The sequence below is a fragment of the Paramormyrops kingsleyae genome, chromosome 13 (genome assembly GCF_048594095.1).
Source record: "Paramormyrops kingsleyae isolate MSU_618 chromosome 13, PKINGS_0.4, whole genome shotgun sequence".
Classification (NCBI taxonomy): Eukaryota; Metazoa; Chordata; class Actinopteri; order Osteoglossiformes; family Mormyridae; genus Paramormyrops; species Paramormyrops kingsleyae.
In genome coordinates this window covers 17,137,631-17,164,581 of record NC_132809.1, presented here as the reverse complement: position 1 = coordinate 17,164,581, position 26,951 = coordinate 17,137,631, and the positions used below count along the sequence as shown (strand labels likewise).

The 26,951-nt window shown below is 47.8% G+C and overlaps 1 long non-coding RNA gene across 1 annotated transcript in view; it reads left to right on the top strand.

Moving 5' to 3' along the window:
• The first annotated feature begins 13,474 nt into the window (after window positions 1–13,474).
• Window positions 13,475–26,951, top strand: part of LOC140578187 (uncharacterized) — an 80,658-nt gene continuing 67,181 nt past the window's right edge. The window contains exons 1-3 of the long non-coding RNA XR_011982244.1: window positions 13,475–13,637; window positions 14,110–14,163; window positions 14,876–14,983. This is a non-coding gene — a long non-coding RNA (uncharacterized lncRNA). The remainder of the gene's footprint in view (window positions 13,638–14,109; window positions 14,164–14,875; window positions 14,984–26,951) is intronic.

Sequence of the window (26,951 nt, the reverse complement as noted above, 5' to 3'; positions counted from 1 at the left end):
ATGTTTTCTGGCAGCTCTAACAATGTTCCTGCGCTCAACGTGTAGCTCATCACGGAGAGGGCTTGACTTCCAGACAGATAGCACACTCAGTTCCCGAACACCAGACACACCCGCCCCGAGGGCAAGACCGCCCCCAGTATGACCCTCGTTATTCATCAGGCTGCACCCTGAGGACTCGCAGCTGTCAGTAATCATTACAAATTCCACATCATGACTGACAGGGTGCTGCTGACCACCACTGAGGAAATCCACCAGCTCTCTCTCACTGACAGCTGAACCAGGTATGACAGACGCCTAATTCCGCTAAAGAACAAAAGTCCCACGAGTGAGACGATAAAGGCTCCACAGACTTCATGACACACCCAGTGATGTAGGAGACAGTTAGATATATTTTAAATAAAAAGGTATATTTATTGGGGGAAAGAATGAATCCAAATTAAATACTGGGGGGTCCTGGGGCGCTGATTCGACACACCAACGAGATGCAGTCTTGCCGCAAACCGTATTTGCAGGTACATGTCAGGGCAGAAGTTTAAATAATAATGCCATTGTTAGGGTCTTTGACGGTGTCCTTGAGATGGGTGTCTGCAGGCCGCAAGGGAAGGATTCAAGGCACGTAAGTTACAATAAGGGAGCCTTAGTGATCACCTGACAAGTGTCAGCATACGGAACCTACCGTCCACAGGATCCCCGAGGGAACTGCGAGCAGATGGGGGGACACGAGGAGGGTGTCACAGGGAGGCTGGATCCAAGCGAGGAAGCACAGGGCACAAGGCAGAGGAGCGCCCTCTATGGAATGCCCGTCCATCACAGGGCACAAGGCAGAGGAGCGCCCTCTATGGAATACCCGTCCACCACAGGGCACAAGGCAGAGGAGCGCCCTCTATGGAATGCCCGTCCATCACAGGGCACAAGGCAGAGGAGCGCCCTCTATGGAATGCCCGTCCACCACAGGGCACAAGGCAGAGGAGCGCCCTCTATGGAATGCCCGTCCATCACAGGGCACAAGGCAGAGGAGCGCCCTCTATGGAATGCCCGTCCACCACAGGGCACAAGGCAGAGGAGCGCCCTCTATGGAATGCCCGTCCATCACAGGGCACAAGGCAGAGGAGCGCCCTCTATGGAATGCCCGTCCACCACAGGGCACAAGGCAGAGGAGCGCCCTCTATGGAATGCCCGTCCACCACAGGGCACAAGGCAGAGGAGCGCCCTCTATGGAATGCCCGTCCATCACAGGGCACAAGGCAGAGGAGCGCCCTCTATGGAATGCCCGTCCATCACAGGGCACAAGGCAGAGGAGCGCCCTCTATGGAATGCCCGTCCACCACAGGGCACAAGGCAGAGGAGCGCCCTCTATGGAATGCCCGTCCATCACAGGGCACAAGGCAGAGGAGCGCCCTCTATGGAATGCCCGTCCACCACAGGGCACATACTGTAGACCAAACTACTCACTGAGGGCTGCCAATCTACATAACCTCATGTTTATTAGGCAGTGGGAAGGAACTGGGGAACCGAGAACAAGATTACAGAAGCACAGGGGGAACATGCAGAACCTGTACACACAGACCTGGTGGGGGGGGGGGGGCGCAAGCCTGGAGGTGTGAGGCCACAGAGCGGAGCAATCCACTGAGCCATTGATTGATCCATCAGTCACATTTCATTTTAATTAATTTTTTAAAACCTTAAAAACTCAAACCTACTGCCTGACCTCAGGCAGGTTACCAGTCTGGACGTGTGAAGAAATCCACGGCCTGTTTGCACACAGGCTTGACCAGGAGGTCAGAGCATCCGATTGGTGTATGACGGCACCCTAAAGCATGCTGGGAAGCACCCCCGTGCTCAGGCCTGTGTGTGTCCGACGGACGGCAGGCCGGTGACTCATAGGCCCCATCAGTGTGGAGGATTGCAGTCACTTCGCAGAAGGCCGTGCTTCACCAGCTAAGCACGCCGTGTGAGAAGGAGCCGAAGCAGGCAGCAGTGACGGCTTCCTTAAGCCCACGGAGGCTGTCGACATGGCCATGGGGGGGGAGGGCCACTGTGCTGCTAACACTTCCTTAGCGTTCTAGGAGCTCCGCCTCCAGTCAACTCCAATTACCCAATTATCTTTAGCTGCTCCAGAGCTGTGTTAAATTTTAAACATTTTTTTCCTGCTCTGAAAACAAAAACAAGGAGACCTTGAGGCAGTGTAGCATCCTGGTGATCATTCTTCAGATGTCTGCTTCCATTTTTTGAATTATACTGGTCCAGAGTTATAGGGGCTTTTATCGTGTCTCTTTTTTTGTCTTTCACTGTAAACAAAGTCTGTGTTCAATAACAAACGGAGCTCAGCTGTTTGTCAAGCTGTCAGGATGGTGCAAGACTGTTTATCCACATCCATCTGCCTGGGTGACATTTAAACAGGCATTATAACCCATGAAAGTTCAGTCTTCGATGCTTGGATTGACCCACCTTGTTATCTGAGCATGAACTTAATATATTTTGCTAATTTAAAAACATTCTGTGAAGAAAGTAAAATTACATATTTTCTGAACTTCTTTTTTTGAAAAATCAAGTTTTCACATAAATAATTTATTTTTAATTGCTGGTAATTTACCATCAATGCAGGATAAAAGCATTTCAATAAAAACCAAGCATACGTTGGAGAGCCTTGGGAACCTCGACTGAAAGCTGAATATTATATAATGACCTCTTTTCCTAACTTCCCTTTTTGAGAAATCAAGCATTCATATAAATAATTTATTTAATTGCTGGTAATTTTACTTTATCGTAGGATAAAAGCATTTTGATATATAGAATAAAATTTCATTTATTGGACAGCCCAGGGTACGTCTGAAAGAGAAAAATATGCTTCTCTTTCATCTTTGTTGAACCTTAATTGATCGATGTCCTGCAAAGCAGGAGCAGGAGAGCTGAGAGAAACCTCTCATTAGAGCAAAATCGCATCAAGTCACGCGCTGACACAAACTGCAAACCTATCAGGAATGAGACCTGCCTGACACAGACTGCAAACCTACCAGGAATGAGACCTGCCTGACAGACTGCAAACCTATCAGGAATGAGACCTGCCTGACACAGACTGCAAACCTACCAGGAATGAGACCTGCCTGACAGACTGCAAACCTATCAGGAATGAGACCTGCCTGACACAGACTGCAAACCTATCAGGAATGAGACCTGCCTGACACAGACTGCAAACCTACCAGGAATGAGACCTGCCTGACAGACTGCAAACCTATCAGGAATGAGACCTGCCTGACACAGACTGCAAACCTACCAGGAATGAGACCTGCCTGACAGACTGCAAACCTATCAGGAATGAGACCTGCCTGACACAGACTGCAAACCTATCAGGAATGAGACCTGCCTGACACAGACTGCAAACCTACCAGGAATGAGACCTGCCTGACAGACTGCAAACCTATCAGGAATGAGACCTGCCTGACACAGACTGCAAACCTATCAGGAATGAGACCTGCCGATCAGTTGTGTGTCAGACTTGACATGCCTGAAGAGCTGGAAGAAAAATAACATTGATTCTGAAACTGTGAGCGTTCTCTCGCACTGCCATACCATATTCATGGAGCCACTGCCATACCATATTCATAACGGATTCATACATATTCATTCCATGCACAATAAATTCTGCAAGACAGTGTTACTATGCTGGTCTGTTGGAACAGCAGCATATATCAACTGATATATGATATACCAATATTGTGGGAGTACCATTCGTGGCTGAATACAGTCCCAAACCTACACCTTTGCATTCTCCTCTGACTTCTCTCATTAACAAGGTGATATCACTCACACAGATGCTGATAACTGGGTGTTATTTGTTTAATGAAACCATTCTCTGTAACCTTTAGACCCTATAATGTTTGAAAATCCCAGGAAGGCTGTTTCTGAGATGCTGGAGACACCACGTTTGACACCAACAGTCACACCGCCTTCAAAAACACTTAGATCAGACATGTTAGTCTTTGAAATGCTGAGGCGCACAGCAACTGGAGCTGCTGACCCTGTCTGCCTGCTGTATGTATTCCGTTGATTGGCTGTTTTTGCCTAATGAACTGCTCACAGAATGTGTCGTGAAGGACAGCCACCGGTGAGGCCCATTCTTTTTCTATTACAGACACATTTAGGGTGAAATTCTTGCAGAGGGCTTAGAGGGATGAATGAAATGAATTAAAAATACAGAAGGTAATGAGTTTGCAAGGCTGACTGAGAGACCTAAAGGCGCAAACTCACAAAGCTGCAGACGATAGAGCCTCACTGTTACTCACACATGTTGACACCTGAAAATCTCCTCATTAAGTTTCATCTTCAGCTATCTACTTAAAACAGGATCTTGTGCTCAGGTGCTCGAATTGGACCCGTCTCCAGGTTAAATTCGGAAGCAGGCACTAACATCTCAATGGAACTCTATCAAAAATATTTTTTAATTATTTAAAATCAAGAATTATTTTTCAATTAAAAATATATTTACACTGCATTATTTATATCAGAGAGACATAAAAAATACATTTCACTGAAATTACATAATATTCAGTGGTATGGTGGGTAAGTGCACTGTTCCCTGACATCTACATGGACTGGCATCCCATCCGTGTGTGTGTGTGTGTGTGTGTGTGTGTGTGTGTGTGTGTGCGTTGGTAGGTGAATGTGTTCCCTGCAATGGACCGGCATCCCATCCAGTGTGTCCCCCTGCCTTGCACCCTGTTTTTCTAGAGACAGACTACAGTTCCCTAACAACCTTGTCCTGGACAAGTGGTTGGAGGTGTCTGGATGGAGTGATGACTGGCTGGATGGATGGATGCATGCATGGGTGGCTGGATAGATGGAAGAATGAATGGATGAGTGGGCAGATGTTTTTTGTACAAATGCAAGAAGTCTTTTTTCAGCGGCAGATGGTGCATTTACTGCAGAACGCGCTGTAGAAATGCTGCGGCGAGCGGCAGAGCTGGCGGCAGCTCACACCAAACAGCCAAGAACGTTAATGAGCTGAAGCAGCTCTGGGAAGCAGCGGGGGGGTGACACCTCCAGGCCGCTGCGTGGGACTGATCGACACGTACAGCACATGTCTGCTGCTTACTGACATCTCACACAACGGTAGTGTCTGTTGGCTTTTTTTCTTCAATGACGACAGGAAAAAGTACACAATGCATAAATGCATAAAATCGCAGCTTTACATAGAGTGACATGGTTTCTCAATGAGTAGCACTGTTGCCTCCCACCTGTAAGACGGGGCGTATAAATCCTGTGCTGGCTTTCTGTCTGCGTGTACCCTGTTCAGGACGCGCCCAGCATTGAGCCCTATGCCGGCTGAGACAGGCTCCATCTGACCTGGTACTCGGTAAGTATATGGAAGACTGGTGGATCTTTGTATTGTTACATGTACCAATTGTTAGGATGAAGATCAAATCATAGATCTAATAGGTCAAAATTATGCTCTTTCTGAAATATAAAAATATACAATAGTATTAAGATTCAAATGACAGTCATTGTAAAGGGTTTGCGATCTTTTCCCAAAAGTGAGCACCCCCTGAGGATAATGTAAGGTCACTGTGAACTTATCCGGCTATGCAGATTATCATCAGTCACCCAGAGGCCTCGGAACTGGGGGGGGGGGGCATGGGAGAGGTGTCCCCCAATATCAGACTCCCCCCTACATCCTTGGATGCAGGATTCCCTTCAAGATTTTGCTTGACAAGATAAAGGCTCAAGGAGTCATGGAAAATACAGGTTTGCAGTCAGCAGTGAAAACAGCAAGAAGCTTTGAGGAGATGTTGTGTAAGAGTATTGTAAGAGTAATGTGTCTCAGGCAGACGGTCCAGAACAACCAGGGACTGAGAATAGGAACTGAAAGATCTGCAGTTCTTGGCTTCATCAGTTGCAGAATTTGATTAATGTATTATTATCCTGAGACATCGGAATATAAAACCTCCAGATGATTGCTAAAATGACTGAGGGTTGGGCCTCACCCAGCAGGAGCTGTGTGTATTCAGAGGGTTGAGAACACAGACACACACACACGCGCACACACACACACACACACACACACACACAGGTGCTACTTGTGATCCAGCCTATGGACCACTTCAGTGTCCCATTCTGTTAGGACACTGGAGAATGGTCCTTTACTGCATGAACCAGGTACATTCAACAAGCAAATGCGATTTCAGTGTCTGGGCACCACAGAGGAGGCGGCTTGCCGTCTATCTGGCTCATCCAGATAGGAGATGCTCTGCTACTCATTGATTTCAGCATCCTGCAAGGGGCGGCACTAAACAGATCTGTTGCAGAAGGTGTGAGAGTGACTCTTTTTTGTGTCCAGAATGTTAAAGGCAGTTTCTAGAGTGTCATGATCTTTCACCCAGTAAGATCCCAGCTTTAAGGGTGTAAAGAGTTATTATCTTTGAGTAGAAGTATTTTCTAAACACCAACATAATCACAGAGTGTGGCCACTTCATTTCATGGTGTTCTGTAGCCTCTGAGATTAAAAAAAATGTCAAAACTCCCTTTCTGCACAGGCTTTTAGAACTGGCGATGGATCTGAAGAAGGCTGTAATTCTGCTTCTAAAGTTCCTTGGATTGATACACCCCCCCCCCTCCCCCCCAGTCTGCTAACCGTGTGGGTGTCTTAAAGCAGATGTTCAGTGACACCAGCTATGAGCAAAGCTTGCTTACAGCCTGTTTGGTTTAGTGAGCTGGGAAGTGCATTGGCTCCGTCTCCCGCACACGAAACTAGAATGAGCAGCAGTACAGGGGAGACCCCCCACCCCAGTGCTCCCTCGTGGGGCACCTCGACAACCTGCTGTCTCCATGGTAACCACCACCGGACCAAGCGCCTGTCCCCCTGCATTTTACTGGCACAGTCCGTGATGCAACCGAGTCCTCAGTGCGGGAGCCGCATTCCGTGTGCCACGTGAACGTGTGGCACGGCAGGAAACAAGATCACATTTATAAAGCCGATTATGGAACAGGTTTATATTATGAACACGGCAGGATACAGCTTAAGCAGGGCAAATGAGCACAAAACAGGGAACTGCTGTTGCTGATTTTTAAATTACATGTAGGTGTGTGTAAACTGCGCTTGAACTGCAGACAACCACTGCCAAAGGAAGGCCTGTCACAAGACATATCAGAGTTTTCTAAAGCTTCCTGTCAGACCACACTGTGCCTGTAAGCTTTATTTGTCATCAGTGGTAGAAGAATATTCATTCTTCCTGACCGGATTCCTTGTCAGACTCCGTATTATTACTGGGGACTGACTGACAGCAACCTCCTGGAAAAGGGCAGGATTTCTGTCCTTAATGGTGTAGTAAGCTCTATTTACCTGCATGTACCTTAAGATCGCAGACGCGATAAAGCAGAATTGAATTTAGATCAGTAAGATAGCATAGTGCTTTTCAGTCAAAGAATATTATTAAAAAGCATTGCAAGACTTTCTATATTACAATCTCAGCCAATCGATGGATATCGATTTGTTTGTTCGATTTACAGGGGTTTCTTCAGGAATGAATTGGCAATGTGAATCGAGGGAAGGCGTACGACGGACCCATTTGCGTTTCATGGTAAAGGTATAACAGTGCCCCCTATTGGTGAAATGGAAAAGGACAATCCATTCTTTACAATTTTACTGCTAGAATGAGCTATTCAACAAGTTGTCAAATCGAGAAAGTCCTTCAATATGAACACAGTACCATGATGTGAATTGGAGATCAGAGGGTCATAAGAAGATTCATGTTTAAAATTTTCTCCATCTGAATCATCATTCGGAGACTGAGTAAAGAAGTGACACAGGAAAAGGAGATACAAATACCCACATTCTCCTCTGAACGTCCAACCTCGCTGTAATGAAACATCGTGTCCGCAATGTCTTGGTGCGGTGATTAACGGCCGGGCAACCAGCCACTATTCTGCTCCAGGTCCCACTAATAATAATAAAAACACTGATTCTTTGTCAGATTTCCTGTTACAGAGCAGGTGGCTGTCTGCTTCCTCATTCAGAGCCACAGGTGTCTCTCTCCCACGTTTATCTTTGCATATTTAGTAGATAATTAGTCTTAAACCCATTAGATCTTCACAATGGATGGTTCGAGGCAGAATTTGCAGGGAGAGGGTTTCATTCATTTGATTTTTTACACCTGCAGTACAATTAAGGCAATTAGTTTTCAAAGTCCCTGACATGTGCTGCAAACTGTATATTTCCCTTTGGAATTTCATTCAGTCTTCATTTCTGCATTTCCTCGTGTTTCTACTGTTAATGTGGTATTCAATATTCATTGGGTAGAAAAATGCTGCCTTTTCAAATTTTGCTACCATAGCAGGATCCTTGACAGAATGTCTATTGATTTGTGCTTCCTTGTCAAAAAATGCTACCTTAAGGCAGGGTTGCCCAGCTTTGGTCAGCTGGCTGGAATGGATGCATTCCTGTTAGGCCTGTACTCGAGCCTGCTAACCGAGTGAGACGGTGCTTAGAAAGTGATGCCGAGAAAAAAAATGTTTTTAACAGTTTTCTACAGGCGCATGCTTTCCTGAAATACAATGATTATAATACACCCAAGGTAAAATAACTGAGACCATCCATCCACAGATTTTCCATACCTGCTTGTTCTCTTCAGGGTTGCGGGGGTCGGGAACAAAGCAGAGGATAACCCATGGGTGGGGCGTTAACCTCTCGTAGGCCACTCAAACCTCATCAAACCTCATACATACATTCAGACCTATGAACAATCTGGCAAATCCAGTTCACCTTAGCACATTTTTGGACTGTGAAGGGAAACTGGAGAACCCAGAAGACACCTGGTTTTATATCAGATAAAATATCTTTTTAATGCAACACAGCATCACAACAACCATTGCCATGCGAAACAAAACACGAGTGGTGGTTCGGAAAAACGTCTGATAAAGTATTGTGCAAAACACCCTCACCCCTTAGGTTGTTAAAAGGAAACAAATCATTTTCTGCCTCAATTAGTTAATAGACTTTAATGCATTTCTCATCACTTTCTTTTTAGTAGTTGGATAGTTATGGAATATGAACCATTTTAAACCCCCCCAGTAAAGCAGTATCGCTCCTGGTCCTCCCGATTACGCCAGCCTGTGCATTCTCTAGACCCAAAGTCGATTCACATGATTAACGTTCAGAATGAGAGTTCAGCTGTCAGCTGCCTGTGAAGCAGACATTGACATAGGCCTATTCTAAGCGAAAGAGCCAAGAGTTGTATTTAAAAAAAGTTTGAGAAAATCATTTCAAAATTATTGTAAATACTGTTCTTGTTGATTGTGGCTAATCCTGTGTATATGCTGTTCTGGTTGTTTTGTTGTGTAAAGGCAACATGTCAGTTAACTCTTTAGGGTGATGTGACGATTAGTGCTGACGCCTATCCAGTACATCATGGGATCATCCTGTGTTGAAACATGAAAAGCTGTGTACTGTTTAAATATGGGATGTGATTTGTGCAACATTTTTGGACAGTGCAATTTACCCCCCCCTCCCCCCCCGCTGTGGATTGACCTGCTACCCACCCATTGTATAATGAATTACCCGCCCGCAAAATTCCAGAACATTAAAATCCGCCCGTTTCAGCAACTAATTACCCGCGGGTACCCGACCCGGTGCAGGACTCTGATGAGGGGCACTGGTGTGGAGGTCCACCCTGTGTCCCACCAGACGTATGACCTCGCAGAGGGTTGGTGGAGCCTGCCTTTCACACACCACCATCTCTTTAGAGACAAATGGCTCTTGAGTGTGTGTGAGGAAAATAACTGAGGCACAGATGCAGGAGGACCTTTGGATGATAAATGAAAGGTAACTAATAAGGGAGGTTTTAAGAGCACCTCAGCATGTGAGAGTGCAGGAGAGGGAAAGAAGTTTTAGCTGGTGATACAGCATCGAACCAGTGTGGGCCGTGGCCTGGGGCGGAGATGGGCACAGGGGCGGAGCTGGGAACAGGGGTGGAGATGGGCACAGGGGCGGAGCTGGGAACAGGGGTGGTGCTGGGAACAGGGGCGGAGATGGGCACAGGGGCGGAGCTGGGAACAGGGGTGGTGCTGGGAACAGGGGCGGAGATGGGCACAGGGGCGGAGCTGGGCACAGGGGCGGAGATGGGCACAGGGGCGGAGATGGGCACAGGGGCGGAGCTGGGAACAGGGGTGGTGCTGGGAACAGGGGCGGAGATGGGCACAGGGGCGGAGCTGGGCACAGGGGCGGAGATGGGCACAGGGGCGGAGATGGGCACAGGGGCGGAGCTGGATCCAGGGGTGGAGCTGGGAACAGGGGCGGAGATGGGCACAGGGGCGGAGCTGGGCACAGGGGCGGAGATGGGCACAGGGGCGGAGCTGGGCACAGGGGCGGAGATGGGCACAGGGGCGGAGATGGGCACAGGGGCGGAGCTGGATCCAGGGGTGGAGCTGGGAACAGGGGTGGAGCTGGGCACAGGGGCGGAGCTGGGCACAGGGGTGGAGCTGGGCACAAGGGCAGAGCTGGGCACAGGGGCGGAGCTGGATCCAGGGGCGGAGCTGGGCACAGGGGTGGAGCTGGGCACAGGGGTGAAGCTGGGCACAGGGGCGGAGCTGGGAACAGGGGTGGTGCTGGGTGCTGGGCACAGGGGCGGAGATGGGCACAGGGGCGGAGATGTGTACAGGGGCGAAGCTGGATCCAGGGGTGGAGCTGGGAACGGGTGGTGCTGGGAACAGGGGTGGAGATGGGAACAGGGGCGGAGCTGGATCCAGGGGCGGAGATGGATCCAGGGGCGGAGCTGGGCACAGGGGCGGAGATGGGCACAGGGGCGGAGCTGGATCCAGGGGCGAAGCTGGGCACAGGGGCGGAGCAGGGCACAGGGGCGGAGCTGGGCACAGGGGCGTAGCTGGATCCAGGGGCGGAGATGGGCACAGGGGCGAAGCTGGGCACAGGGGCGGAGCAGGGCACAGGGGCGGAGCAGGGCACAGGGGCGGAGATGGGCACAGGGGCGGAGATGGGCACAGGGGCGGAGCTGGATCCAGGGGCGGAGATGGGCACAGGGGCGGAGCTGGGCACAGGGGTGGAGATGGGCACAGGGGCGGAGCTGGGCACAGGGGCGGAGATGGGCACAGGGGCGAAGCTGGATCCAGGGGCGGAGATGGGCACAGGGGCGAAGCTGGATCCAGGGGCGAAGCTGGGCACAGGGGCGGAGCAGGGCACAGGGGCGGAGCTGGGCACAGGGGCGGAGCTGGATCCAGGGGCGGAGATGGGCACAGGGGCGAAGCTGGATCCAGGGGCGGAGATGGGCACAGGGGCGAAGCTGGGCACAGGGGCGGAGATGGGCACAGGGGCGAAGCAGGGCACAGGGGCGGAGATGGGCACAGGGGCGAAGCTGGATCCAGGGGCGGAGCTGGGCACAGGGACGGAGCTGGGAACAGGGGCGGAGCTGGGCACAGGGGTGAAGCTGGATCCAGGGGCAGAGCAGGGCACAGGGGCGAAGCTGGATCCAGGGGTGGAGATGGGCACAGGGGCAGAGCTGGGAACAGGGGTGGAGATGGGCACAGGGGTGGAGCTGGATCCAGGGGCGGAGCTGGGCACAGGGGCGGTGCTGGGCACAGGGGCACAGGGGCGGAGCTGGGAACAGGGGCGGAGATGGGCACAGGGGCGGAGATGGAAACAGGGGTGCAGCTGGGCACAGGGGTGCAGCTGGGCACAGGGGTGCAGCTGGGCACAGGGGCGGAGCTGGATCCAGGGGCGGAGATGGGCACAGGGGCGGAGATGGAAACAGGGGTGCAGCTGGGCACAGGGGTGCAGCTGGGCACAGGGGCGGAGATGGGCACAGGGGCAGAGCTGGGAACAGGGGTGCAGCAGGGCACAGGGGCGAAGCTGGGCACAGGGGCGGAGCTGGGCACAGGGGCGGAGCTGGGAACAGGGGCGGAGCTGGGCACAGGGGTGGAGCTGGGCACAGGGGTGAAGCTGGGCACAGGGGTGGAGCTGGGCACAGGGGTGAAGCTGGGCACAAGGGCAGAGCTGGGCACAGGGGTGGAGCTGGATCCAGGGGTGCAGCTGGGCACAGGGGCGGAGCTGGTTACAGGTGCTAGGAGGCCCTGTAGGAAGAGGGAGGCACAAATAGCAGAGGAGGGGGGGGAAGAAGAGACCAGGCCCCATACCTCAGACTGTGCCAGACAGCGCCCCAGGCCACACGCCCCAGGCCACCCTCCCCAGCCCTATCTCAGCTCCTCTGTTCCCACCTTCCAGGAGCTCCTGCAGGCCCTTCTCCTTTTGTGTCACATCCACAAGGAAGTGTCTCGGTTTAAATTGCCCCCAGCTGGGAAGTGGGGGGGGATTCCAGCTAGTGTAGCTCTCTGATCTCCGGAGGATCACAAACATGAGCATGACAACAATGTAAGACAAAAGCAGCACAAAAACACTTTGAGCGACTTACCTATTTCTAGAGACGTTGTGTACTAGAAGATTTTGGGAAAAGAAATGACCTCAGACAGTGTGACATGGGACAGCCAGAAGACCTACATGGTGGAGAGGGAGGTGCTGATCCAGGCACCTTCATGGTGTTAAGGTTCTTAGCTTAATTCCTCTTGAAAGTGCTCTTTCAGGGAATGAAATACAGTACTATGCAGCAAAAGAAAGGCAGTTACTATTTCATGATTGTAAAAACAGTCTGAGTAGCCCCCGTTTGGTTTAACGGCTTCGAAACATGGGGCCATCTCTGTAAGTGAAAACACCTTGTTAGTGAGAGAGGTCAGAAGAGAACGATCATACTTGTTAAAAGCTGTTATGAAGGACACAAGTCCAAATATAATAACTACGTGAAAGTGGTTTGTAAAAAGGCTACTCAGACTACTTGTCAAAATGCCCTACCCGGTACTAGTTAGGTCTCCCTAATAATATGAGTCCTTTTTTATATGTATATACACCTTTATTTTACCAGGAAGTCCCATCGAGATTATACAATCTCTTTTACAAGAGACATTTGGCCAAGGTAGCAGCCATACAAGCTTATACCACGTTAAAACGCAACATATACCATATGATGTAAGAAAGATCCACCTAGTCAGATATTTAAACACATTGGACTCTCGAGAAAAACAAGCACGTCTCCTTCAACACATTCTTTAAGATGCCCCCGAATTCATCAATGGACATAAAATATGACTATTTTTATGCCTTTCTGCAGATTATTCCATGTCCAAAATGCATAATAATTAAATGCCGTTTTTCCAAAATCGGTCAAAACCGATTTTATCAAGTTTTTTTTTTTTTTTTTTTTTAAGGGTCCAGCTTTTTTTTTATTGCAAGAAAAGACACAATACAAACATATACAAACTCTCATAGAGGAGAATAAAAACAAACCAACAAAACGAAACAATGCTAGGGGGCAACAAAAGACATATCAAACAAAAATCAAAATAGGAGCAACTTAGACATTCGGTGACTAAGGATTCGTGCATTTTTCCAATCTTTTAAAGTCCTTAAGGAGCCATAATACAATTTAAATTCTTTCATAAAACAAATGAAGGATGGCTTCGATTTTATCAAGTAACCACTTGAAGGAGCGTAGCTGGTAACTACCCGAGCTGAGTGCCGCCCCGCGTGAGTGTACGACAGTTCCTGCCCCGGCGGAAGGCAGAGCTACTAACCCCGCAAGAGAAAGGTGATAAAAAAGTTATAAACACCAAACAATATGACTTAAAGATGATATAATTTAATGATACTGTATACTATACATATGATAATTTTCGGCTATAAAATAATGGACTCACAACCAAATCGACTTACGACTAGTCCGTCAGAACCGATCGCAATCGTTAGTCGACGACGACCTGTACTTAGAAGAGCTCCTTGTAGCTTTTTTAAACTTAGTCTTTGTTCAGCCTACAGGCAGAACAAAGAAATTTACATTTTAAAAACTAGAACGAAAAAATGACACACCCAAATTCATATATTTTAAAGTACACATTGATCTAAATGTTAATTATTAATAATTGAGCACAAATATTTACAAATATAAAATACATTCAAAGAATCAATTTAAAAATCTGCATTACAGCTGACGAGTTCCTCGTGCAGTTGCGCATTATGATGCTGAGGTGTCTGGTCTTGTAATCTTCTCTCTTTGCCACTAGATGGAGCATCAATACCACAAGAGAGTCAGCGTTACGTTCCCAGCAGTTTCAATGGTACGTTTGTTTGAGATTTTATAAACATGCGGCTTACATCAATTTAATGGGTACAGCTTGCCTGATTCTATGCATTCTGTTTTTTGATGTGGAACCCTAGATTTTTATCTCTACTGTGCAGGAATCTGTAGGTGAAAATTAGGTAAATATACCAACAGAACCTGCCACAGTGTTTCTGAGTGTTTCCCTTGTAAAAGGACTAAATTGCCTCTTCATTCTTTAAATGCTGTTGTCTTTTATGCAATGCTGTGACACGCTTTAAAGAAGTAAATGAGTTCAATTTAAAAATGTTAAATTTATCAGGAGATGATAAAAACATATTGTGGCGTCAGGTGGACCGAGGCATCGCAGGAGCAGAGAGAAACGCGTTCTTTATCAGGCACCCAACGAGCACCGAACCGATTACACACAGGAAACACAAGGTTGTCAGACGCCGAACTGTAAGATGCATGCATGGTGGGAGATTTACGTAAGCTAAATACACACGGGGAACGGACAAGGTACACACAAGACACGGGCAAACACACGTACAACAATAAAGAAATATAACCATTAACAACAACACAACACGGGCGAATTACAACTGCACGCGGAGCATGCTGGGCCCAGCAGTGCTACAATATTTTATGTGAATATTTCCCTGCACGAGACAGTGACGGAGCTTGCCACGGTCTTGATGATTCTCCTCACTTCTGAGACTTGCCTCCTCCAGGCTGCTGGCGGGTAAATGGCCGATCTCCCCTCCGACGGGCCGTCACGGTTGGGCCAGCTGGCTGACAGGTGGGCCGCATTGAAGGGCTGCCGCCATTTCCAAGCGCAGGTATAAAACTTTTGGCTCATTTGTTAAAGAATAATTGCACCACGTTTCACGCAATCAAAGGCCCAATAAAAATGGGTTTAAAAAAGAGTGAGCGGGGGGGGCGGCAGTGGGGGGCCGGCAGCGGCTCTGAGGCCTGCCTGCAGTTTGGAAGCCTGGGGCTTTTCAGCAGAGCAGCAGGGGAGGGAGCGGCGAGATTAGCCCCGCAGGACCGGGCAGCTGTCAGGCAGCTGGGCCAGGACCCAGGCTGGAACCAGGCTCAGAAAGGCAGCAGCATCGCTTTGGGCTCTGCTCCTTGGAAGGATGCCAATCCAGCTTTTATTTAGCAGCTAAAATGCATTTTTTTTTCTCCACAAAGAAAATGTAGCTACAGGGTGCTAAAACGCAGTATGACTTGAGTTTCTTCAGATTTGAAGTTTGGCTGTTTCAAAATAATAACCCCCTCCTTCTTGCACGAAGAGCATGCGTTTGCAGAGGCTGCTTTTGTAATTCACAATTTTCTGTGCAATCTTCAACACCTGCACACTCCTGACTGTCCAGCAGGAGGCGCTTGTGAAGTAGCATTCAGGAACACCACATCCCACTTCCCCCAAAACAGATTTGTGCTGTATTCTTATAGATCTCATCGTATGCTGGGTTTTGGTTAGAACTTTGGAGCCTGAAGACCATCCTGGTATGGAGTCAGCACTCACCAGGCCCTCAGGATACTGACGACGCTCTAATTCTGACTGTGTTACTGCAGTCTGTGGGGATCTGAATGTGAATGAAATTTTTAAGAAATCACTTTGCTCTTTGGTTCCCCAGCTGCATGACATCAGCTGCTGTAGACTATGTGCTGTAACAGATATGCCCCCTTCCCTCTGCTGTTAAACCGCCAGCGCTATGTGGCTGCTGGACCTCATGAAAATAATGGAAGAGAATAGCACGGGCCTTAGAGTGGACCTCATGTGTCTCTGTCTCTGTCCTCCTCTGTTGCTGTTTGTCTGCGTCTTATAGCGAGTATCTGCGTGATTCTGAAGAGGTAGCTGGCACCTTCTGCGTTTCACCAGCACGTGTTTCACGCTGCCGTTCCACAGCCTATTTTCCATGCCGCTTGCTCGTCGTGTTGAGACGGTCCCTCGTGACAGGCTGGGGGGGGAGGGGAGGAGGGGACTTGTCAGCAGAGGTGCCAGCATGCATGGGGCTGCGATTTCATCTTCCTTTACGGGAAGACAATGGCTGGCGCACGTGGCCTTTTCTTCTGGGCCTGATCAATAGGGATGTCGGGCCGAAGTGTTGCACAAGGTCACCGGGATCCCAGATGGGGCCTTTTGGCGGTGATGTACCCGCTCTCCTCCGCAGCCATCCGTCGTCCTGTCCGACTGCAGCCCAAGGCTGGTGGGGGCTGTGTTTACAGCTGATTTACTCCCACCTGCCAGGATAGTTTGGCCTTCTGAATTTTTATTTGTGCCTCCCCCATTTTTTTTAAGGAAAACCATCCCCTGGTTGGTGAATTTCGGATTAGAGAGGAGATGGAGCTTCCCTGTGTGCCTGGATCTTGCTGATTAGACTTACAGGGAGCAGATGAAGGTTTCATCCCTGCCTGCAGCTGCCCCGGGAGCCTCCGAGGCTGGGCAGGCGTTTCTGATTCGAACCCACCCGCTGGGGTGGGGTGACTGGGCCTAACGGGGGTGGAGGCACTCTGGAGCGCAGTCCGGAGCATCCTGTCGTATCCTTCAGCTTACCATTTGCCGGGTTACCGTCAAGCAGGGCTGGCTGGTGATATCGGCGCTCCGACCACGTCCTGTAGGACGCTCCACAGCGCCTCGTTACTCAACCGCTCACAGTCCTCCCTTATGCCCATTAACAATGCCGCCAATATCAGCGGGCGGGTGCCGCACCATGCGTGTCCATGACCGGTTGCCATGGGAACAGAAAGGTGGATCTGTGTGGATTCGACCCGCAGATGCGAGGGGGAAATGCTATGTGAAGTTTAGTTGTTGTAATTAAGTTGCGTTTAATTGCTGATGTGTGACTCCCGCAGCTGGGTGGTGACTTTCTGGCAGTCAGTAAAAGTGCTGATATTCCTGTGCAGGAGTATGGAAGGTGTAACATGGCCCTCGAGTGCTGTGCGCTTAATTAGCGCGGCTAAATGCTAGCAGCGTGAGCACGGCAGAGGACACGGCCCTTGGGTGTTATTCTTGCTCTAAATAGTGTTCTGACTCCTCCTGGATCTATTAGACCTCTAGGTGAATAAAATCAGAGCTGAAATGTTATTGTAAACTGGGGAAATGGACAGCATAATACGTCACGAAATTTAAGAAAGTACCTCTGCAGGGAAATGTAACTCTTTAGCATTGGAGTGAGTGTTCTGGCTTTTTATGGAGCAGGGCTTTGATTTTCCTCTCAGTCCATAGCCCATGTACCCAGTGGCCTATGTATCCAGTGGCCCATGTATGCAGTGGCCCATGTATGCAGTGAAGCATGTATGCAGTGGAGCATGTATGCAGCATCCTGCCTTGACTGCTGCCGTTGTCAGTCCTGTGTAACGAGATGAAAACAGCCTCTAAGCGTAGCATTTCCATCCAAAAAACCATGCAGGCCCTTTCTGATATTTAAATGTACTTGACAGTCGTTGAAATAGTCGATGTCGGCACCATCGTGTTTTTAAAATAAGGATAATGGTGTGTGGCAGGACGGCAGGATGGACGTCAAAGCGCTGGATAATTATCATGATTATGGCGTGCAGCAGCTGGAGGCTCCGCTGATAAGAGTCATTGCTTTCCCCTGCTTATCTGGCCATTTGTTATGACTAACATTTGAATGTCAATACGATAAGGTTTAATTGGAGGCCCCTATTAGCCATTAAGTGCTTCCTGAGCCTCCCTGGATCGGTGCTGTCGCCCATCGTGTTTAAGGGTCGCTCGGCGCACTGGCTCAGCCCACTGCATGTTTCCGGAAATTCCCTATCAAGTGGCTGTCTGGAGACCAGCTGTTAATGTATGCAAAGCGAATCCTTACATCCCAGGCCACCGGCGGTGTCTGGGGGTCCCATAGCCCTTGTGTATGTTCCGTGGGGGATGTGGGGGGGGGGGTGGCTGAAATTTATTCTTCAAGTACCATTATCATTTCACATTCAGGGTACACTCCTCCAGTGGACCAGAATCTCAGAGATACTGGGACAGAGAAGTTCTGAACTTCGGCCATCTTGCTTGTCTTAAGACTTGTGTAATGGTTGCATTCCTTCAGAGACTCCCTGGCAGAGCTTGTTAGCGTGAAGCCAGCTACCATGGAAGCTCACCTCCTCAGAGTCTTAAGTTCCTGCTGTTGTTTGTTGGTCTTCAGTAGTATTTTGCCAAAAAAATCATCCACTAAACGCGGTAACCACTTTAATTCAAGGTGTTCCGACAAAATACTGCAATGTCTTATCGTGCAGGCCTATTATCTGAATTGATTCGGTTTATTGGCTCAGGGGAGGGGGCAGATTGTTTGTTCATGCATGGCTTTGTGCAATTTAGCCATCTACAAACCTCTTAATTGCTGAGTAATTGCTAATGGCCGTGTTCTACCTATTTGACATAGGCAATCTCTTTTTACCAAGCAAATACTTTAATCGGATTTATATGAAATACCAGCCGGTTTAAACACGACATTTACAGTGGCTCGCAGTAAAGCTGCGTAAGCTAATCAGTTAATCAATGCCGGCATATGATTTAATGTCAATCTCACCTCCCCTCTCCTCGGTGCGAGGGAGGTGCGGGGCTCTGTTCCTATGTGGGGGGAGGGATTGGTTGAGCACCATCAATGTCTGGGCCCTGACTATCAACGACGCATAGAAACAGGCACGGGAGGAATCCGAAGCTGGGCTTCCTCCACCTTGTGGGATGTGAGTGTCGCTTGTAAAATGAAACCTTGTGAAATGCAGAAGACATCTGCATCCCGTGGAGATGTGTGTGGTCAGTGGACTTTTCTGGCTTCCGCGTAAAGTCATCCTGAACTCATTCTTTACCCACAGATTAATGGGGGGACTTTTTGTCACCGACTGAGGGTGGGGGTGCAGTAAGGCCTGAGATGTCCATCTGTGAATGGCTTTGGGGTGCGGAGCCATTGTTTGTTTGTTGTATCAGTGCCGTGCTGTGAGCCGGTTTATCGCGCTCCTCCTCATGGGCACTGCAGTGAGAGCCTCTCTCTCCGCTTGCATTGTTTTTGTCACTTAATTAATACCCTGGATTCTTACGTAATCATTAGTGGGAAATAGACGGGTGGAGGAGGGGGGAATGAAGAAATGAACAAAGCATCACAAGGATAATGTGTTTTAGAGGCCTATTAATGACATATTAAGTAGCTGAGCGTGGCCACGCTGATAATTCCCTTTTGTGGCCTTTTTATATGCGGAGGAGGTGAGCCGTGTTGGTGTTGAGGTCAAGGTCGGAGGTCAGAGTGGTCAGTGCTGCCTCGCCTGCCCCGCCCGCCCAAGCCCCCTAGGGCTGTCACTGTGTTACCCTGACACCAACATCATCAATCTCCGCTGACGTGCCAGTGCGTCCAGGAGCTGCTTGAATATCCCATACCCTTCCGATCCCGAGGCGTCTTCATGCTCCGATGTGTTTGGGGGTCTGTCTGTGATCGACGCCATGCTGGCTCAGCATCCAGGGCTGACCGTAACACAAAGGAGGCTCTGCCTTTTACAGGAAAGCCAGGAACCGCTAAGCGTATTTTGGTGAGGTTTAAGCCATCTGACACGGGGGGTGTTCCCGTGAAGCTCATGTTCCCGTGAAGCTCATGTCCCTGTGAAGCTCATGTTCCCATGAAGCTCATGTTCCCGTGAAGCTCATGTTCCCGTGAAGCTCAGTGTGCACGGCCATCTTTCTCAGCCCTTGGAATATCCCATGTTTGGTCATTGCTGTATCTCTGTACGCTGCTAAAACCAGCCAATCAAAATAAGATGTGAGAGTAAAACCCACATTATTAATCATTTTTAGATTAAACACTGTTATCCTCTTCTGTTGATAATTTAGATTATGCACACTCGATAGTCACCTGGATATCTGCTGTTGCTCGGTGGACGGCTATGTCCTCACCAAAGCTGCTGGATTTGGTATTGATTTCATGACAGTTAATGAATCGCTTGGAGCCAGGATTTTAAAAAAGGGCAGAATGGGGGGCTCCTCCTCCGTTAGGCAGGACAGCCACGGAGTTTCTCCTTAAATCCTCGTACGCCCTTTATCTGGGGCCTTTGTCTCATAACTGGTTTTGCCGCGCAGAGAGCGTGTAGCTTCTGGTTAGACTTTTTTTTTTTCCGTCATCCTTCGCCGTGTTGCGAGGGACCGCCCCCAGGGGGCGCCTGCAGGTGGATGTGAAGGCGTTGAGAGTAAGGGTGCGGGGGGTGCAGTAATAATTGATCCAGGACTTTCAGCAAGCTCAGTCAAGGCCTCGCCCACCCGGCTCTCTCACACACAAAGACACAGGATAACCTGCCCCCCCCCCACCTCACCCACACACTTACACATGTATTCACTGCTACTCAGAGCTCCTCCGTGCACACCCCCCACTCACCCACCAAACCATCACGCCGAACGTGTGCTCACATGTAATCAGTCCATCCCAAAAGTCACACTGCTATTAATCCCTGACACGCTGCTGGTCGCCTCAGCCATCAGAGCTGCGCCAGATTCTCATTGGCTGGGCTGCCTGCCTCTCATTGGCTGGCTGGAGAGCAGGCTGCCTGTACTGACCTCCTGGCTGTAAACGCACAGGGTGTCAGGGGAATTACAGCTGATGGGTGTCGTTCAGCTGACCCCATCTGTGACCTCTATGTCAATGCTGAACTGGTCATACTGGGAATGTAATCAGTATTTTGCAGATATTAGTCACAACACCAGTCATTAAAGGGATTGCCAAGAAATATTATAAAAAGATTGCTAAAAACAATCGAGATAATTAAATCATGATTTCAAATGACATCTTTCAAAACCAAAAACTAAATATTTATATGAATCTTTTTCAATTTCTATAAAAGGTTATTGAATCAGTTTTTCACAAGACAAAACAAAAATGACTTTACTCAGTTGGTAAGCAGATCCTTCAGTTAAAACTGTTTATTCCCTTAATCATATTACTGTCTTTTTGTTTTGCTGTTAAAGCTGCTTTGAATATAAATGTGCAGTGTTGGGGTTCTTTGCGGATTCCGCGTCGCATCTTACCGGTCGCATTACCCCACTCCCGTTTGGTCTCCCGTGCAGCTTCCTGTCACCGTTTAAGGCCCCGCTGTGTACTGGCTCCGTGCTGCTTGGCCATCCCGTTCCTCCCACTCCGACGCCCACCTACAGTCTCACGGCCATATGGGGGGGGGTTGGTTTTTGGTGTGACTGCAGTCACCCATCCAATGAATGCACCCCCCCCCCCCAAAAAAAAAAATCCTACACACATCCCTTATACAGAGTTTGGGCTTAAAAATCGGTAGGGGAAAGTGAAAACAGGGCCCCCCCAAAACAAAGATTTTGTTGTGATACCAGATTTATCCCAAAGCTGTTGATTTAGAAAAGCGCGGCTCCCTTTTGCGTGGAGAACCAGGCGGGGGCTGAGAATTCTGCAATCTCTGACTGCCGCTGGTACGGCGTGCAGACTGTGGCTACAGCGAAAATCAATACCGGCCTCTTGTTCTTGCTAGTTTGCCCGCCCGTGTCTTTAAGATGTGAACAAAAAGCCCAGGTTTCCACATATTCCACATATCGCACATATTTAAATTGTTTCTCTGTCCCTTGTATGTTTTTTTTGTCCCTGAAACAAGGTGTAGTTTAAAGAGAAGCAAGTGAATTTACCAGTGTTTATTTTGATGCCTAGAATGACCATTGATTCTGAGAAAGGCCTGGCCCTCGAGGACGGCCTGAACTTAACGACTTTCTCAGTGCATGATGTCTGCTTGAATTCTAGCACTGTCTGTGAAACCAGCTGCTCAAATTGTTTCCTGTTTTTTTTTTTTTTTTTAAATAAATTTACGACTCTGCACAATCATCCTTTGGCATCAGCATGCTCTTAAAATGCTGAATATTTGCCCTAATGGCTGTAGTTAATTTAGCTACGCATTTTTCTGGTGGGATTACAGTGTGTCACAGAGTTGTCAAGGATTATTCGTACGTCAGATATGCTTTAACAAGCAAAAGTAATTTGTATTGGTAATGTTACAGTAATAGGATTGTGTGACATGCACCTTGGATGTGATTGAATTACCCCAGCAGAATAAGGACCACTGGGACGTTTTCTCGGCATGATCTCAGGTTGGAAAGCACTTCCGTGTTTTGGGGGGGGGGGTAAACAGGGCTACTGCTTCACTAATGCTCTACCCATATACAGCAGTCACCTGCTCTGACTGCGTTCAGGAACAGCCGAGAGCGGAAGACACGCTTCCACGTCAGAAATCGATGAGCGTAATCCCATCCTGTCGCTCTGTTTGTTTAGTCCTGGAGCGGTTTTCCCTTTCGCTGGGATGGATGGATAACTACGGAGGGGCACGGTGGCTACCCCCAAGCACCCCTTTGAAATTAATTTGGTGCCTGTGGGCTCACTGGCCTAGTACTGCAGCCCTACACCTGTCCCTCCCCTGGTTCCCGTGGCCGTTAGCCGCCGTTCCCAGCTACGCTAATGGGCTTTACGGCTCTCTTGTACTTGTACTTGTAACGACGCCTTTGCACCTGATCAATTAGGAATGTGGCCGGAATGAGCGCAGGCAGTGGGAGCCGGAGACCAGAGCTAAGAGCCACAGAAGCTGGCCTCCTCGCCGGGGCGCGGTCATACCTCCCCGGGCCTTTTCATTTGGATTAACGACCTCTATACACACATTATAAAAAGATAATTTTACTTTAATAAGCGTTAAGTAATATTGTAAAGTGCTTGTGTGCACATATAAGCAAATGGCTCAATTAAAATGTGTGATTAAGTTAATGCCCTCTTTAAAGGAGCCCGTCAATGAACTATCCCTAGGGAGTTTCACTTGTACTCTTTAAACGACCCACAGTCCACCAGTGCGTAGTCCCGAGGAAAAATACCCAAAAGCAAAACCGCACGCTGCACGCATTATGTTTCCTGATGCTGTTTTAATGCTGTTTCTGGCTGGTCCGACCTTGGCACACTTGAAAGTGCAGAAACGCTGTCTGCACAGAGCTTCGGGCCTTCACATGATGCAGGACATCGGTTCCGTCACTTAGAACTGTGCCGGACAGTGGAAACGTGTATGTACGAATCCGAAAGATTCTCATTGGCTCCTAGTACAGTAGCCAATAGTCAACAGGGAGAAGTGTTCAGGCATGAGTCATTGATATCACCTTGTGGGACATTCAGGTGATGTTAAAGGCGATATCAGAATGTCTCGACTTACAGACAGCTCGTACTTACAAATGGACTGCCATAAAGCCTATTATATTAAAAATTAAGGTTAAGTACAAGGGTGCATAATAACGAGCGAACACACTTGTGACACTCATGAAAACATCGTGCAGCTTCAGTGGTTCTGCAATTAATAGTAATTTAGTTACTTTTATCATTTCCGTATAATAATAATTATCATCATTGTCATTATGTACCGTAGTATTATTTTTTCAACTTAGAAACAGACTTAGGGAACGGATGCGTGTAACCTTAGTCAGGCATAGCAAATTACTGGGTCCAGAGTGAGAATTAGAAGCTCCATGTATACACATTAACCGATGATAATACAGATAGAATTCTTTTTTGAGGAACGCTTGAAGAGACAAACTGTATTAAAAGTTATTTTTTGTTATTGTTGAATATAATTCTTGTGCCTCAGGGGAACAATTTGGTTTTATAGTACCGAGCAATACAGTGCGTGTCAATACACTTGATTGTTCTGGTGTCAAAATCCGGCACAATAAATTTAATCCGCACTTTCAAATATCCTTTCATCTTTCCAGAGCCCTCCTGCAGCCCACACCGAAATAAGGATATTTAATAATTTGATTGAGCAGCCTGAGGCCTGGACGGCTGTGTTTGAGGCGCTCTTCCTTTGCGCTTCTGTTCTATGGGGCTTGTCCTTCTTTACACTGGGGAGGCAGTGATAAGTAGCTGTGACTTTGAGGAGGGAAGCAGATCAGCTCCCTAGAATCCTCCCCTTACACTCCAGACCAAAGCTGCAGCAATGCCTTCTAATCTGTAGCCACGAAAATGCCTGGATGACAAATGTAACTACGTGCCTGATCCAACGTTTGAGGTACAGTCTCTCCTAGATACCGTTCTGTGATTGGATAGGTGGTTATTCATGGTGAGATTATCACCCAATACAAACGAGCACGTAGCATTTACAGCTGCTTGATTCGAAGCTGTCACCAGACTGTGTTAGCATCAGTGTGCAATTAGCACCAGTGTGTGGTTAGCATCAGTGTGTGGTTAGTATCAGTGTGCAATTAGCATCAGTGGGTGGTTAGTATCAGTGTGCAATTAGCATCAGTGTGTGGTTAGCATCAGTGTGCGGTTAGCATCAGTGTGTCGTTAGCATCAGTGCGTGCATCAGTGTGTTAGCATCAGTGTGCAGTTAGCATCAGTGTGTGGTTAACATCAGTGTGTGCATCTGTGTGTGGTTAGCATCAGTGTGTGGTTAGCATCAGTGTGTGCATCAGTGTGTGGTTAGCATCAGTGTGTGGTTAGCATTAGTGTGTGCATCAGTGTGTTGTTAGCATCAGTGTGTGGTTAACATCAGTGTGTGCATGTGCGTGGTTAGCATCAGTGTGCAATTACTGTAGCATCACTGTGTGGTTAGCATCAGTATGCAATTAGCATCACTGTGTGGTTAGCATCAGTGTGGGGTTAGCATCGGTGTGTGGTAAGCATCAGTGTGCGGTTTAGCATCAATGTGCAATTAGCATCAGTGTGCAATTAGCATCAGTGTGCGGTTAGCATCGGTGTGTGGTAAGCATCAGTGTGCAGTTAGCATCAGTGTATGGTTAGCATAAATGTGTAGTTAGCATCAGTGTGCAATTAGCATCAGTGTGTGCATCAGTGTGCGGTTAGCGTCAGTGTGTAGTTAGCATCAGCGTGTGTATCAGTGTGCAGTTAGCATCAGTGTGAATCTTAGGTTTACAGTCCTATACACCTATATCAGCATAAGCTTCTTATAATTGGCCCCAGGGTGAGATTTTTTGGGGGGCGGGGCCCTTCTTATTTCTGGACCAGAGTTCTACAGATTAACAAGATTAACAAGATTAACAAGAAAAAAACTATTTATATAAATATGAATAGTATGATTGTATCTTTGTTTCTCCTTGTTTATTTAGTCCACTATCTACAATGACCATTTTAGCCCTTGAAATAAATGTTAATACAAATGTGTGTGGCTTTGATTAAAACTTTTAAAATGTTTTTGTTTGTGTGTTTTTGGGTCCACTCTGATGACATAGTAGTTAATTAATAGTCAGGTCATATCGCTTAGGTTATATTGAAAAAAATGTATTAGATGCTTGCATAATGAGTTTTAAAGGTTTTATACAAATCCAAAATCAAACATACAATGTGACAACCAGCAAAGTTACAGATGCTCCATGTATCATTGTGAAATACCCTTAAGGTATACAATATGAACTTTTATAGCTTTGTCATAAAAAAGAAAAAAAAAAACACTGGACTCTTTGAGAGACAGATTTCCAGCCAGGTAAAGGGTTTTCTGTTTGTCATATGTCGTTTAGTATATATATTGTTTGTCATATATCGTTTGGTATATATATTGTTTGGTTTCTGAGAGTTCATAATGCAGTTTAACGTGTTTCAGTAATTTAAACTAATAGATCAATACCCTCCTGATCCTTCCTGCGAAGAGGCCCTCTGGGGGTCAGCATGACACTGTGAAGTCCCCACATTTCAAGTGTCTGCGTCTTGGCCTGATTCCTCTACCTTGATCAGCTAGTCTAGAAGATTCTCTGAATTCATAGCTTGAGGCATGTGAGACTCTCTGGAAGGAGCCTTCACTCAAGCAGGAGGTTGTCTGTATTCAGTTTATGGCAAATAATTAAAGACAAACACTGCTATATACGGTGCTTACAGAAAGTCTTGGGACACTTGCATAATTCAATAAAAATATTTTAAATGTATTAGTTTTAAAACAAAAATCATTACTTCGTTCATTTGTTTACAAAAAAAAATCACATTAGAACATTAGAACTGACACTTTATAAAAAGAAAATGTCTGTGGAAGACATGCAGATACGTAAAACATTGCTTGTCAACAGACTTTTGTTATGAAGCCAATACATTTGCAGCACTATTAAATAATTAATCACGCATCTCAAGATTTTCTGTGAGCACTGTGTATGTGCATGTGTATTTATGTGTATACACTATATGGACAAAAGTATTGAGACACCTGGCCATTACACCTCCAGGAACTTTTATAAAGTCCAATTATAAATCCATTGGCATCAATATGGGGTTGGTCCCCCCTCTGCAGCTATAACAGCTGCCACTCTTCTGGGGAGGCTTTCCACGAGATTGTGGAGTGTGTCTGTGGGAATTTTTTCCCATTCATCCAGAAGAGCGTTTATGAGGTCAGGTACTAATGTTGGATGTGAAGGCCTGGCTCATAATCTCCGTTCTAATTCACCTCAAAGGTGTTGGACAGGGTTGAGGTCAAGGCTCTGTGTGGGCCAGTCAAGTTCTTCCACACCAAGCTCACCCAACCATGTCTTTATGGACCTTGCTTTATGCACTGGGGCACAGTCATGCTAGAACAGAAAAGGGCCTTCCCCAAACTATTACCACAAACTTGGAAGCATAGAATTGTCCAAAATGTCTTGGCATGCTGAAGCATTAAGAGTTCCCTTCACTGCTTAGCCTAACCCCTGAAAAACAGCCCCATACCATTATCCCTCCACCACCAAACTTTACAGTTGGCACAATGCAGTCAGGCAGGTAAAGTTCTCCTGGCATTTGCCAAACCCAGACTCATCCATCAGACTCGTCCATCATTCCATAAAGCCCATTCCATGGTGCA